Source organism: Chiloscyllium punctatum, chromosome 48 (genome assembly GCF_047496795.1).
Source record: "Chiloscyllium punctatum isolate Juve2018m chromosome 48, sChiPun1.3, whole genome shotgun sequence".
Lineage (NCBI taxonomy): Eukaryota > Metazoa > Chordata > Chondrichthyes > Orectolobiformes > Hemiscylliidae > Chiloscyllium > Chiloscyllium punctatum.
The window spans coordinates 31,334,345-31,347,194 of record NC_092786.1 but is presented as its reverse complement, the minus strand read 5'-3'; the positions used below and the strand labels follow the sequence as shown (position 1 = coordinate 31,347,194).

Sequence of the window (12,850 nt, the reverse complement as noted above, 5' to 3'; positions counted from 1 at the left end):
AAGGAGGAAAAAAAGCCTTTGCCAGATCAAGTACCTATGAAGAAAGACAGTAGGGGTTTGAATAAAGAGTTTACTGACCAAGCGTGTGAGGTGGAAAACAATGAGGAATGGGTTTAAGACGTTAAAGATCAATAATCAGATTTAAGCAAAGACATGAGCTGATGAATATGTGACCAAACTTTAAAGAATATCATCACTTAACGTCATTACCTGAGTCAGTACAAGGGCAGTTTCATTATAGCTATTCTACTAATGTGATCGGTCAACAAAAGACTAACAAGTTCATCACAAGCACATCAGGAATGTGGGGAGGACATCACGTTCATCAGCAGGAGTTTAATTGACATGTTTAGAGGGCAAAAACCGAATAAATACTCAAGATTGAGAGTGCCATTCTCAGAGTAGTCTGAGAGTGCATGAGGTTACTAAGTGCAGGTACTGCTATTCTGCTGAGGTTGTAGAACCTTGACGTAAACTCGGGCTTGGTGTCTTGTTACTCTGTAACTGTGATACTGTTGTAAATGTTTAAATAAACGCGCTAAACCTTTAATGGACGTCTTGTAAAAATTTTATTTCAGGCAATTGAACGATCTCAGGGAAAGAACCAGGGAAGATTGAGTAGACTCCAGTAGGGGGTCCTCCCTTACCCACTGAAGCTCGCGGGAAGGCTTCGATAATCCCAGGTCCCTTGCACAGTGAGGCAGTCATGCTAACCACTGCCCCAATTGAACTTCAGGTTCAGAGGCATCAGAAACATGGAAAATAAGAAGTGGACCATTCAGCCCTTCAGGCCCACTTCCCCATCCAATAGGATCATGGCTAATGGTCCAGATCAGTGCCCTGTTCAAGCTTTCTCTCCATACCCTTTGATCCCTTTAGCCCAAGGAACTATATTTAACTCCTTCCTGAAGACATTCAATGTTTGGCCTTAACTACCTTCTGTGGCTCACCAATCTCTAGGTGAAGAAATTTCTCACTATCTCAGTTATGAAAGGTCTACCTTGTACCCTCAGCATATGACTCCTGGCTCTGGACTCCCTGGTCATCGAACATAGCGTTCCTGCATTTAGCCTAACCCGTCCTTTTAGAATTTTATAGGTTTCTATGAGGACTGAACATTACCCAAACACAATATGACCTCACAATGCGATTCCAAAGTGAAATAACTCCACATTATCCCATCACCAACTCGCTCTTTATTGACACATAGTACTTGACATGGGTCCAGCCCCCTCAGAGCCATCTCTCAGAGTGATCAGAACCTCTGACACGCCTGTTTATATGTCAGCCAAGGCTCCCTGATTGGACTAGGTTAACAGCCCCAATCAGGGAACTCAAATTCTATGAGAACCACCTGGCTGAGCTCGTTCCAATCATTACACAAAGCTTCGGTCATATCACAGGTGACAGTAGAATAGTAAGCCAACCCAAAATAAAAACAGAAAAAAAATGGGAAAATAACCAAGTAGATTAGGCAACTTCTGTGATAAGATTAATTAACAGTGTGTCTCAGGTCAAGGAGACATCTGGAGTTCAAGAGTCTGGCTCAGAATCCAAACACTGGCCACTAATCACAACACTACCTTTGAACAGCAAAATAATAGCATAAACAAATGTCACAAGGTTGTGAGGAAGCAGTGATGGCTGTAAGATGAGGAGCAGGGTGACTTTATAAACACATTCAGCAGCATATTCTTTACTTGCTTTAACCTGTCTTTCCTACTGAAAGCAATCAGAACTTTGTAGTTTACTGTGTGAATGAAGATTGCTTTAGAAAATGAATCTTCAAATGATAAGATATCCCACTTAATTTGCATTGTTGGGTAGCTGTTTCCGCCAATCTTCTCACATCACCTTCAGGAAAGCAACTGATTTAGCCGTAACACCACATACACCAAGAATGTGGGCCAAATTTAAACAGTCTACTGTTGTGCCCAAGAGGTGAGCAGGAAGTATGGAACTCCCATCCCCAAGCACAGCCATTAGCCATGTTAAGTTCTTTTTTTTCCTGAGGTTCTTACATACTCGATGCAGCTCCAAACCACCAACTTCTGTGAACAACAAAATTTATTAAGCACGGTACAGCACAAGCTTTGGAGAAACTCTGAATCCTCCTCACCACGCTTGCGAGGCACGTCCACGGGTATCTCTGGAGGAACCTTTAACATACACCTTACACAGCTTACGGGGATCGTGACAAGCGCTCTTCCCAAACAAAGGAAACAGTCCTTCCTTTATACAGGATATTTACATCACAGTTAGCAATGCCTACAAGACAGCACCCCCCCGCCCCAGTCACTCCCTCACAGTCACCTGCCACTGAAGATACAATGCAGTGACCACCTCACCTGCAGAAACAATGTAATGCAAATCATCCCTTAAAGGCCAGATCTGGTGTGAATTGTGTTTTTAACTACAGGGTGTAGTTAGAATTCCAACTATAATGCTCTTATTGATTTCTGGATGACAATGTAAATCATCCCTGAATAGCAGGCGATGGGAATGTAAACCTCCCACATTCCACTGACAAAGACAAAGACACACCATCCTACCCCTACGGCATTCAATTTCTTGCAGGAGCAGAGCAAATTAACTCTTTAATATCACAGCCAGTTGCTTACAACTCCCTCTTCCAGGGCCAAATTCCCCACCACATCACTTATCCATACTTTGGGCATTAAGTCCATACACCACCACTTCAAACTAACACTGCACCATGTACCGAGCCACACTCAGTCTCACCTCTCACCAGAGTTGGTCAGCCCCACTGCTACATAATCCTCTTCACTACCAAAGCTCACTCCCTTCCTCCCCACCCCTAGCCAGCACCACATCTCCACCCTTCCTTCATGAAGATCTCACTATATTCTCGATGTCAAGAGTTAACATTCAAAAGGATAAATCTTGACAGCTTCTGATTGGACAGTGATGGGTTTTGTAGGGTTCCTTTTAAAAAAATGGCAAGATTACAACATATCATTAATCTTCACCAGCACAACCAAAACTACTTAAAACTGTACATAAGGTACATTCATTGAGGGAGTGTGTGTGTGCGCACGTATGTGTGTGCGCGTATGTGTGTGTATGTGTCTGTGTTTTGAGCAGATATGTCTGTATGGGTGATAGATAAGGAAGTAAGATTCATTAGGATCAAATTAGATAGTGCACACAGACCCTTAGGGCAGGTTTAGATGGTTCTGGAGATCTGGTAATTGACAGCAGGCTCCCCAAGGCCAGGGAGTTGGACACCAGAATATCACTTCAGTTAAAAACATGCATCATGCACAATTATGTCAATGTATGAAGCGTGAGGCATTCAAAGACAGTTTAGAAAGAGAGAAGGCGTGGATTTCTCCACAGGGCAGACTTGATAACTGCGTCCTGATTGCTAAGGTTTGCTTTTCTGTTGCTATGGCAACACTGCTGCCTTGCCAATTTATGTTATTTGTGACAAGCATCAAGACTAACCTGATGTTTTGCTTTTGAATAAAGAGTGTACATAAGCTGCCACATCAGGTGTGACGGACTTGAACCAAAATGATATTCCCAGACAATGAGGACAGTTCACTAATGGCAGGCCTGTTGCTTATCAGACAGAAACAATACCTTCAACTAGTGGAAGGGACATGAATTGGTGATGCTCTGGCCTAGCAATAGGTCGGATTCTTTGCTGACTTTTGAGTATAGGAGTTGGAACGTCCTGTCGAGATTGGACAGGATGTTGGTGAGGCCAGTTCTGGAGTACAGAAGAAATTTACCAGGATGTTGACAGGGCTAGCGGATTTCAACTTGGAGAGGCTTGATAGGCTGGGACTTATTTCCCAGGAGCAGAGGAGGTTGAGAGGTTCATAACATCATGAGGGGTATAGATAAAGTGGATGGCAGGTATCTTTTCCCTAGGGTAGGAGATTTCAAGACTAGGGGCACATTTTTAAGGTGAGGGGAGAGGTATTTTAACAAAGTCATGCAGGGCACTATTTTTACACAGAGAGTGGTTCGTGTGCGGAATGAACTTCCAGAGGAAGTTGTGAATGTGGGTACAATTACAATGTTTAAAAGATATTTGGATGGGTTAATGAATAGAAAAGGTTTGGAGAGATGTGGACCAAGCACAGGCAGGTGGGACTAGCTTAGCTTGGCATTATAGTCAGCATGGACTGATTGGACTGAAGGGTCTGTCTCGGTGCTGTATGATTGTATGGTTGACTTGCCACTCTTGACAGTATCTATGCCAAGGGCACACCTTTACAGTAAAGGTCAGACCTTTTTGAATGGAGAGAAGGATAAACCTTTTTAGTCAGGAGTGGTGAATCTATGGAATTCACTGACACAGAAGGCTGTGGAGGCCAGGTCATTGAGTGTATTTAAGACGGAGATAGATAGGTTCTTGATTTTCAAGGTGATTAAGGGTTACGGGGAGAAAATGGGAGAATGGGGTAGAGAAACTTATCAGCTGTGATTGAATGGTGAAGCAGACATGTTGGGCTGATTGGCCTAATTTCTGCTCCTTTGGTAATGCTCTTCTGGTAATGTTGAGTGAAGGAGGAACCTCTAGAGTCGGTTACCTCCAAAGTGATGTATAGTTGAGAAGTTGGAAATAGGAGCAGGAGCAGGCCTTTCAGCCCTTCAATCCTGTTCTGCCACCCAGTTAGATCACAGCTGAGCATCTACCTCAATGTCAGCATTCCCCATTGTTCCCCTATCCTTTGATGCCATTAGTCTCCAGAAATCTACTCACTTGAACTTACTCAATGATAGTGCTTCCACAGCTCCCTTGGGTAAAAAAATTCCAAAAGATTCACTGCCCTCTGAATGAAGAAACCCCTTCTCATCGCAGTCTTACATGGACTGTCTATATTCTCAGGTAATGTCACCTGCCCCAGCCTGGGTAAACATCCTTTCTGCAGCTATCAAAATGGTCACATTTTGAAAGGACTTTTTAAACCTCCAACGAGGTCACCTTTTATTCTTCGAGACTCATACAGTCAGAGATGTACAGCACAGGAACAGACCCTTCGGTCCGACTCTGCCATGCCGACCAGATATCCCAACCCAATCTAGTCCCACCCGGCCCATATCTCTCCAAACCCTTCCTAATCATATACCCATCCAAATGCCTCTTAAATGTTGCAATTGCACCATCCTCCACCACTTCCTCTGGCAGCTCATTCCATACACATACCACCCTCTGTGTGAAAAAGTTGCCCCTTAGGTCTCTATTGTATCTTTCCCCTCTCACCATAAACCTATGCCCTCTAGTTCTGGACTCTCCCACCCCAGGGAAAAGACTTTGTCTATTTATCCTATTCATGCCCCTCATGATTTTATAAACCTCTATAAAGTCACCCCTCAGCCTCCAACGCTCCAGGTAAAACAGGGAGAACTAGCCATTTGGATACAGAGCTGGCTTGAAGTAGAAGACAGAGGGTGGTAGTGGAGGGTTTTTTTTACAGATTGGAGGCTTTGTAGGTTACCTAGGCACTAGGTCCTACTTTTGTAGGTCATCTAGACCCCTATGAACATCTCACTTCCTGGTTAGTATAGCAGTTAGTACTCACGTCTATCATGCAGGAGACTGGTGTTCAATTCCTCTCCCTATAGCTCAAATCCTCCAACCTGCCACATCCTTGTAAGATTTGCTTTCCCAAAATGCAGCACCTCACATTTATCTAAATTAAACTCCATCTGCCATTTCTCAGCCCATTGGCCCATCTGATCAAGATCCCGTTGTAATTGAGGTAACCTTCTTCGCTGTCCACTATCCTCCTGAACCTCTGCTGCACTCCTATGGCGAGTACAACACTCCTCAGATATGGGAACCAAAACTGTACAAAAAGGTGCAGTCACACCAAGGTTCTATACAAAGCCAGCAAGACGTCTTTGTTCCTGAATTCAAAGCCCATTGCAATGAAGGCTAACAATCCACTTGCCTTCCTAACTGCTTGCTGGGTCAGCATGGTGACTTGAATAGGACACCTAGACCCCCATGAACATCTCACTTCCTGGTTAGTATAGCAGTTAGTACCCACGCCTATTACGCAGGAAACTGGTGTTCAATTCCCCAACAGGGACTCCATTATTTAGTGACATCATGGTGGCTCAGTGATCAACACTACTGCCTCACAGCACCAGTGACACAGGTTCGATTCCAGCTTCGGGTGACTGTGCATTTGCATGGTTTTCCTTCTGATGCTCCAGTTTCCTCCCGCAGTCCAAAAATGTATAGGTTAAGGTGGATTGGCCATGCTGAATTGCCTAGTGTCCAGGGATGTGGAGGTTAAGTGGGTTAGCCATGGGAAATGCTGGGTTACAGGGATCTGGATGGAATGCACTTTGGAGAGTCAGTGTGGACTCGATGGGCCAAAGGGACTGTAGGGAATTCTGTGATCAATATTTCCCAACCTCTCATCATTTTAGGTGTTATTCTGCCTTCTGTACTTTTACCAAAGTGGATAATCTCGCATTTATTGACAATGTGTTGCATCTGTTATATACAAACCCATTCATTTAGCTAACTCATAAGCAGGTAGAGTGGATGCGTCATAAATATCGAGAATTTCCACTGATGTAAATTATCCAAATATGGAGAAAACTATGGTCTGCTGCAATGTCACCAGAGTATTTGAAACCTTCCCCCTCAATATTTGTGAAGGGAAGAGGAGGCAGAGCAACTTCACACCCCCTAACCACCACCCATTTTGCATTCTCAAAACTGCATGACAAAATCACCAGGGGACACTCTGCACTCAGCCAGTCAAGCCACAATCCCCTGCATTCATCATCTTACTGGTGCACTTCTGCCTCACTGGATCAGGAATACAGCAGGTCACACAGTGAAGGAGAACGGAGCAACAATGAGAAACTGTCTTCCCCAAGGAAACAACTCCCCATTGTCCACGTCATCTTCTCTCAATCACCATTTGCTTTGTGTCTAATAGCGAGTATCGTACATGGCACAAGTGGTAGACCCTATCAAACAGCAGGAATCATTCCACAGAAAATAAAGATCAACTTGAAAAATATCCAGCAAATTTTCTCCTTATCATAAAAAAAGTGCAGGTTAAGAAACTCAAGTTATTTGTACATTTTATGAAAAATGGAGTATTAGGAACAAATGATAAATCAAAGATGTTTACATTTTGTGAAAAGAACTGATCAATTTTAAACCTTGAAGAATTTAAGCTACAACTTGAATAATTAACAAAAACAGAAATTGCTAAAAAAGCTCAGCAACACTGGCAGCATCTGTGGAGAGAAATCAGAGTTAACGTTTCAGGTTCAATATCTCTACCACAGACCCCTCCTTCTGATTTCTCTCCACAGATGCTGCCAGACCGGCTGAGCCTTTTCAACAATTTCCTTTTATATTTTTGGTTTCCAGCATCTGCAGTTTCTTCAGTTTTTACTTGAATAATTAAGCTTTGGTCCAAAACTAGATATGTAAATGTGACATATTAATTATTGAATTTAATTGTTCATAGAGTTTTGGTTGGAATGCCATGCTTCTAGGAATTCTCGTGCGTGCCTCTGTTTGTCTTGTCCTAGGACAACCCAAAACCCAAACAGACAAAATGTGTCCGGAAACCCGAGCCACTCTCCCCTACATCAAAGGCATTTCGGAAATGACTGCCAGACTACTCAGACTCCTTGGCATCATGGTAGCCCACAAACCCACCAACACACTAAAACAGCAGCTAATGAACTTGAAAGACCCTATACAGACAACAAGCAAAACTAATGTCATTTACAAAATAACGTGCAAGAACTGTAACAAACACTACATTGGACAAACAGGCAGAAAACTAGCCACCAGGATACATGAATATCAACTAGCCACAAACGACATGACCCCCTCTCACTAGAATCCTTACATACAAATAAGGAAGGACACCACTTCGACTGGGACAGCACATTCAACCTAGGACAAGCCAAACAGACATGCACGAGCATTCCTAGAAGCATGGCATTCCAACTGGAACTCTATCAACAAACGCATTGTCTTAGACCTGATTTACCACCCCCTGAGAAAAAGAACAGGAAATGACATCACCATAGGAAATTACATCACCAACCCAAAGAAACCCAAACATATAAATAGAAAACAGGAATCCTCAGCAGTGCTTTGTCTGGAGGCTCACTAAAGATGTTACCTAGTTAGTGATGAAACGTCTGAAAATGAACTTTCCAGCTCAGCGAGCAAACCTACATCCAGAACCTCAACCTGAGCTACAAATCTTCTCAAACTCACTAGGCGTGAAAGGTTGTAGCCTGCAAGTCATAATTGAATCAGGCTAAAAAAGATGACTGAAGTCAAAAGCAAAATGCTACAATTAAAGTTTCCATTGGAACCACAGTAATTAATCAGATAAGATAGGTGTTATATGATCCAGACATCCTCTTGCTTTTGTTAGGGAAATGGAATAGGTCCTGAAGGTCAAAATTTAATGCTGATGACAACCGCAGGGTGAAGTTTAACATCTTGGGATGTACAAGATGTCATTTCCTTACGATTGAGGGAGATTGTATGATTAGAAAAGTCTTAGTGCTTCATTCTAGAGAAGTGCCGTTCCAGAATTAGAAATGTTTGTGTATGACCTCCAAAGAGCAGGTCATGGAACAGCACAGCTCCTAGAACGAAACCAAAAAAAGCTGTAAATAGAGTAGAGCTGCCACACACCAGAGGACGAAACATACAAGCAACTTTCCACATTGACACTGCTCACCTACTCGAGACCACAACAGATAGCAAACAACAGTTGGGGCAGGAAATACACTGTCCTCAAACCCAACAGCTTCCATTGCAGCAAGTAAAAAGACACCCGTGTAAGTCAAGCAATTTTGACCTTAGGGTCAAAAAATGACTTGAATAATGAAGGAACATCATTGCAAGAAACATCAGAAAGTGAGAAGAGTTGGCATAAAGCACTGATGGCTAGACTTACACATTAAAAAAAAAACTGTTTCACATGAGGTGGGCATCGCTGGCAGTGTGTTGCCTGGCCCTATTCATCTAAGAGCTAAATGGTTCATTTGGCCATTTCACAGGGCAGTTGAGAGTCAAATATAGTCTAGAGTCACACAAAGGCCAGACCAGGAAAGGATGGCAGTCTCTTTCTCTATAGGACATTCAGTGAGCCAAGAAGAATTTTACAAAGATCAATAGTTGCTGTGGTGGCCACCATCATTGGAGACAGACTTTATGAATTGAATTTAAATTCCAGCAAGGTCAAATGCGAGGTACAAACCCTTGGTTCCCAGAGAATAATCTTGGATTACTTCTCCAGTGTCGACATCACCCTCTCCCTCGGTCTATCAATGTCAGTGTAAAGTGCAATTCTGGGGACAGACTTCAATCAGATACAAATACAACATAGAGGCACTGATTCACTTTATTTGACATTGGAAATTAAACAATGTACGTCACAGAGACCTGTGCTGCCTGAAAAAATATAACTTGCAATTTATTTTTATTGTTTATTCACAGGATGTGGGCATTGCTGGTTAGGACAGTGTTTACTGCCTAACCTCAACTGCCATTGAGGTGAGGGTGGTGAGATTCCTATGTGGTGTTGGTAGATCCACAATGATGTTAGAAAGGGAGTTCCATGGTTTTAACCTAACAACATTCAGGGAACAGTGATATATTTCCAACCCAGAATGGTTTGAGGTTTGGAGGGGAATTTGCAAGGGGTGATTCTCTCATGTATCTGCTGCCTTTGTCCCTCTGGATAGTAGAACCATGGGTTTGGAGGGTGCTGTTGAGGGTGGCTTGGTGTGTTATTGTAGTGAACCTTGTAGACGGTGATGAAAGGAGTGAATGACGGAAGTGACGGATGTGACGCCAACCAAGAGGGCTGCTCTGTTCTGGATGGTGTCAAGCTTCTTGCATTGTTGAAGCTCCACTCAGCCAGGCAAATGGACAGCATACCATCACATTTCCCCCTTGAGCCTTGTAGATGGTAGACAGGCTTTTGAGAGCCAGGAGGTGAGTTACTTGCCACAAACTTTCCAAGCTTTGACCTACCCTTGTACTTACATGGTTAGTGGTAACCCACAGCACATTGATTGAGGGATCCAATGATGGTCATACAATTGAATGCCAAATGCAGATGGTTGGTGATGCCAATCAGACAGCATCCCAGGAGCAAGAGAATCGACATTTTGAGCATAAGCTCTTCACCAGGATGAAAAGCTTATGCTCGAAACGTTGACTCTCCTGCTCCTCAGATGCTGCCTGACCGACTGTGCTTTTCCAGCACTACACTCTTGACTCTGATCTCCAGCATCTGCAGTGCTCACTTTCTCCTCTTATTGGTGAGGGTCATTGCCTGGAACTCAAACGATACAACTGCTACTTGGCACATATCAGTTCAAGCTCAAATGTCGATGCCTCTCATCCAGATCTTGAGTCACGAATTCCATGCATCATCGCCCACTATCTGAAATTGCAATCCTGCTTTCAATTCAGTGAAAAACAAAATATGGAGGCACTATCACACAAATAGCAGCTGTTCATCCCCCCATCCTCTTTGTGAGATAGTCCTGGGCAAGAAATGGATTTAAAACCAAAAATCAATTTTAAATGAGCTCCACTGCACCTTGCAGGTGTTTTTTTAAAAACAGAATCAATCATTCCAAAGACAAAGTGACTGATTCCAATGCCCTCAGTGTATGCCAGGTCACAACAGATTAAAACTTTAATAATTACTGCACTTGCTGCCACAAAGGAACATGCCCATTAGCAACAATGGGGCACAATGGCTCAGTGGTTAGCACTGCTGCCTCACAATACTAGAGCCCCAGGTTCGATTCCAGCCTCAGGCGACTGTCTGTGTGGAGTTTGCACATTCTCCCAGTGTCTGTGTAGGTTTCCTCCCACAGTCCAAAGATGTGCACATTAGGTGAATTGGTGATGCTACACTGCCCGTAGTGTTCAGGAATGTGTAGGTTAGGTACGTCAGCCATGGGAAATGTAAGGTTATAGGGTAAGGGGATAGGTCTGGATGGGATACTCTTCAGAGGGTCAGTGTGGAATTGTTAGGCTGAATGGCCTGTTTTGACACTGTAAGGATTTTATGGTAACAATGTAATTTATGACTATAGTTGCAAAAATCACAAATATCAATTAAAGATAATATTTTAGTGAAACAGCTCATCAGGTCACAGAACTAAACTATAAAACAAAAGGAGAACTTCAAAAGAAAAGATCAAAAGTTGGCTTCACTCTTGAGCCTGTAGCGAAGTTGACAAAGGGAACACTGCTCCGATGTCTAATCTGAACTATCTGCACCCCACCACCCCCACAACCGCACGCCCCACAACAGCACCCAACTCCCCACCCCTCAACTGTACAATAAATGCTGCCCCTTCCACACTTTATGTCAGCTCTGAAGAAGTTACCTAGACCCGAAATATTAGCTTGCTCTCTCTTCACAGATGCTGTCTGACCTACCATGACCTCCAGCATTCGTTGTTTTCAACACAGATTCCAGCATCTGCAGTGATTTGTTCCGACAAAAGGAACATTGTCATTTGGTAGGAAGCAGAACAAGACCCACACGTTTTGCCGGCAATGTGAGGCTAAGGCAATTCACCTGCAGAAACCCAACGACAAGAGAAAGGGGAAGCATAACTGGAGTGCAGACACCAAAATGAGAAACACAATAGGTTCAGGTTGGGTGAGGCATTTAAGAGGTGGTTTATCACAGCTTCAGGAATGGTTTCCACATGGGGACCACATTGAGACCCAGACGTGCCCCAAAGGCGTCCTCCAGCACTGCATGAACTAAAGTATACCTACCTACCTACTAAACAAAGCTCACATTTGGAAAGTGAAGGATATTATCATGCTGGAGAAGGTTCACAAAAGATTTACCAGGAAGTTGCCGAGAATGCCTTTAAATTGAGGGGTGATAGATATAGGACAGATGTCAGAGATAGTTTCTTTTCTCAGAGAGTAGCAGGGGCGTGGAACACCCTGCCTGCAACAGCAGTAGATTCGCCAACTTTAAGGGCATTTAATTGATCATTGGATCAACAAATGGATGAAAATGGAATAGAGTAGGTTAGATGGGCTTCAAATGTTGCATCGACCTGTGGAACTATTGAGGGCTGAAGGGCCTATACTGCGCGGTTAAGTTCTATGTTGTGATGGAGGGTTTCAGTTATGGGAAATGCTAAATAGGCTTCTTTCACAGAAAGGTGACCTTATAGAGGTTCAGAAAATAACAAAGGGTACAGGTAAGGTGAATGGTAGGTGTCTTTCCTGAGGGTATAGGATATGAAAAGGACAGGAGGGCAACTTTTATTTTTTTTTACAGAGAGTGATTCTTGTGTGGAATGAACTTCCAGAGGAAGCAGTGGATGCCGGCAAAGTTGCAACATTTAAAAGATATTTAGATAAGGTTATGAGCAGGAAATGTTGGGAGGAATATCGGCCAAGCGCAGGCAGGTGGGATTATTTCACTTTGGGATTATGTTCAACGTGGACTGGTTGGGCCGAAGAGTCTGTTTCCATGCTGTATGAGTATAAAAGAAAATTGTGCTAAGCGTATAGCCGCTTGCTCCTGGGAGGCAGTGGCTTATTGGTAAAGTCACTGGGCTAGAACTCCAGAACCCAGGAGATATGAGCCAGAATCCCTCCATGGTAACTGGATTCAATAAAATAATCCGGAATTGAAAATTAGACAACTGGCAGCCGTCTAAATATTGTCGATTGTTGTAAAAGTCCATCACATTCACTAATGTCCTTTTTGGGAAGGAAAGCTATCGTCACACATGACTCCAGACCCACAGCAAACTCTGAACTGCCCTCTGAAATGGCCGAGCAAGCCAACCAGAGAAAGGGCAA

At 43.4% G+C, this 12,850-nt stretch overlaps 1 protein-coding gene and 1 pseudogene across 1 annotated transcript in view; one reads left to right on the top strand and one right to left on the bottom strand.

The window, feature by feature from the left end:
• Positions 1–12,850, bottom strand: part of LOC140468867 (multiple C2 and transmembrane domain-containing protein 2-like) — a 487,492-nt gene that overhangs the window by 454,489 nt on the left and 20,153 nt on the right. The window lies entirely within an intron of this gene.
• On the top strand, positions 11,505–11,784 carry LOC140468817 (large ribosomal subunit protein eL37 pseudogene; annotated as a pseudogene).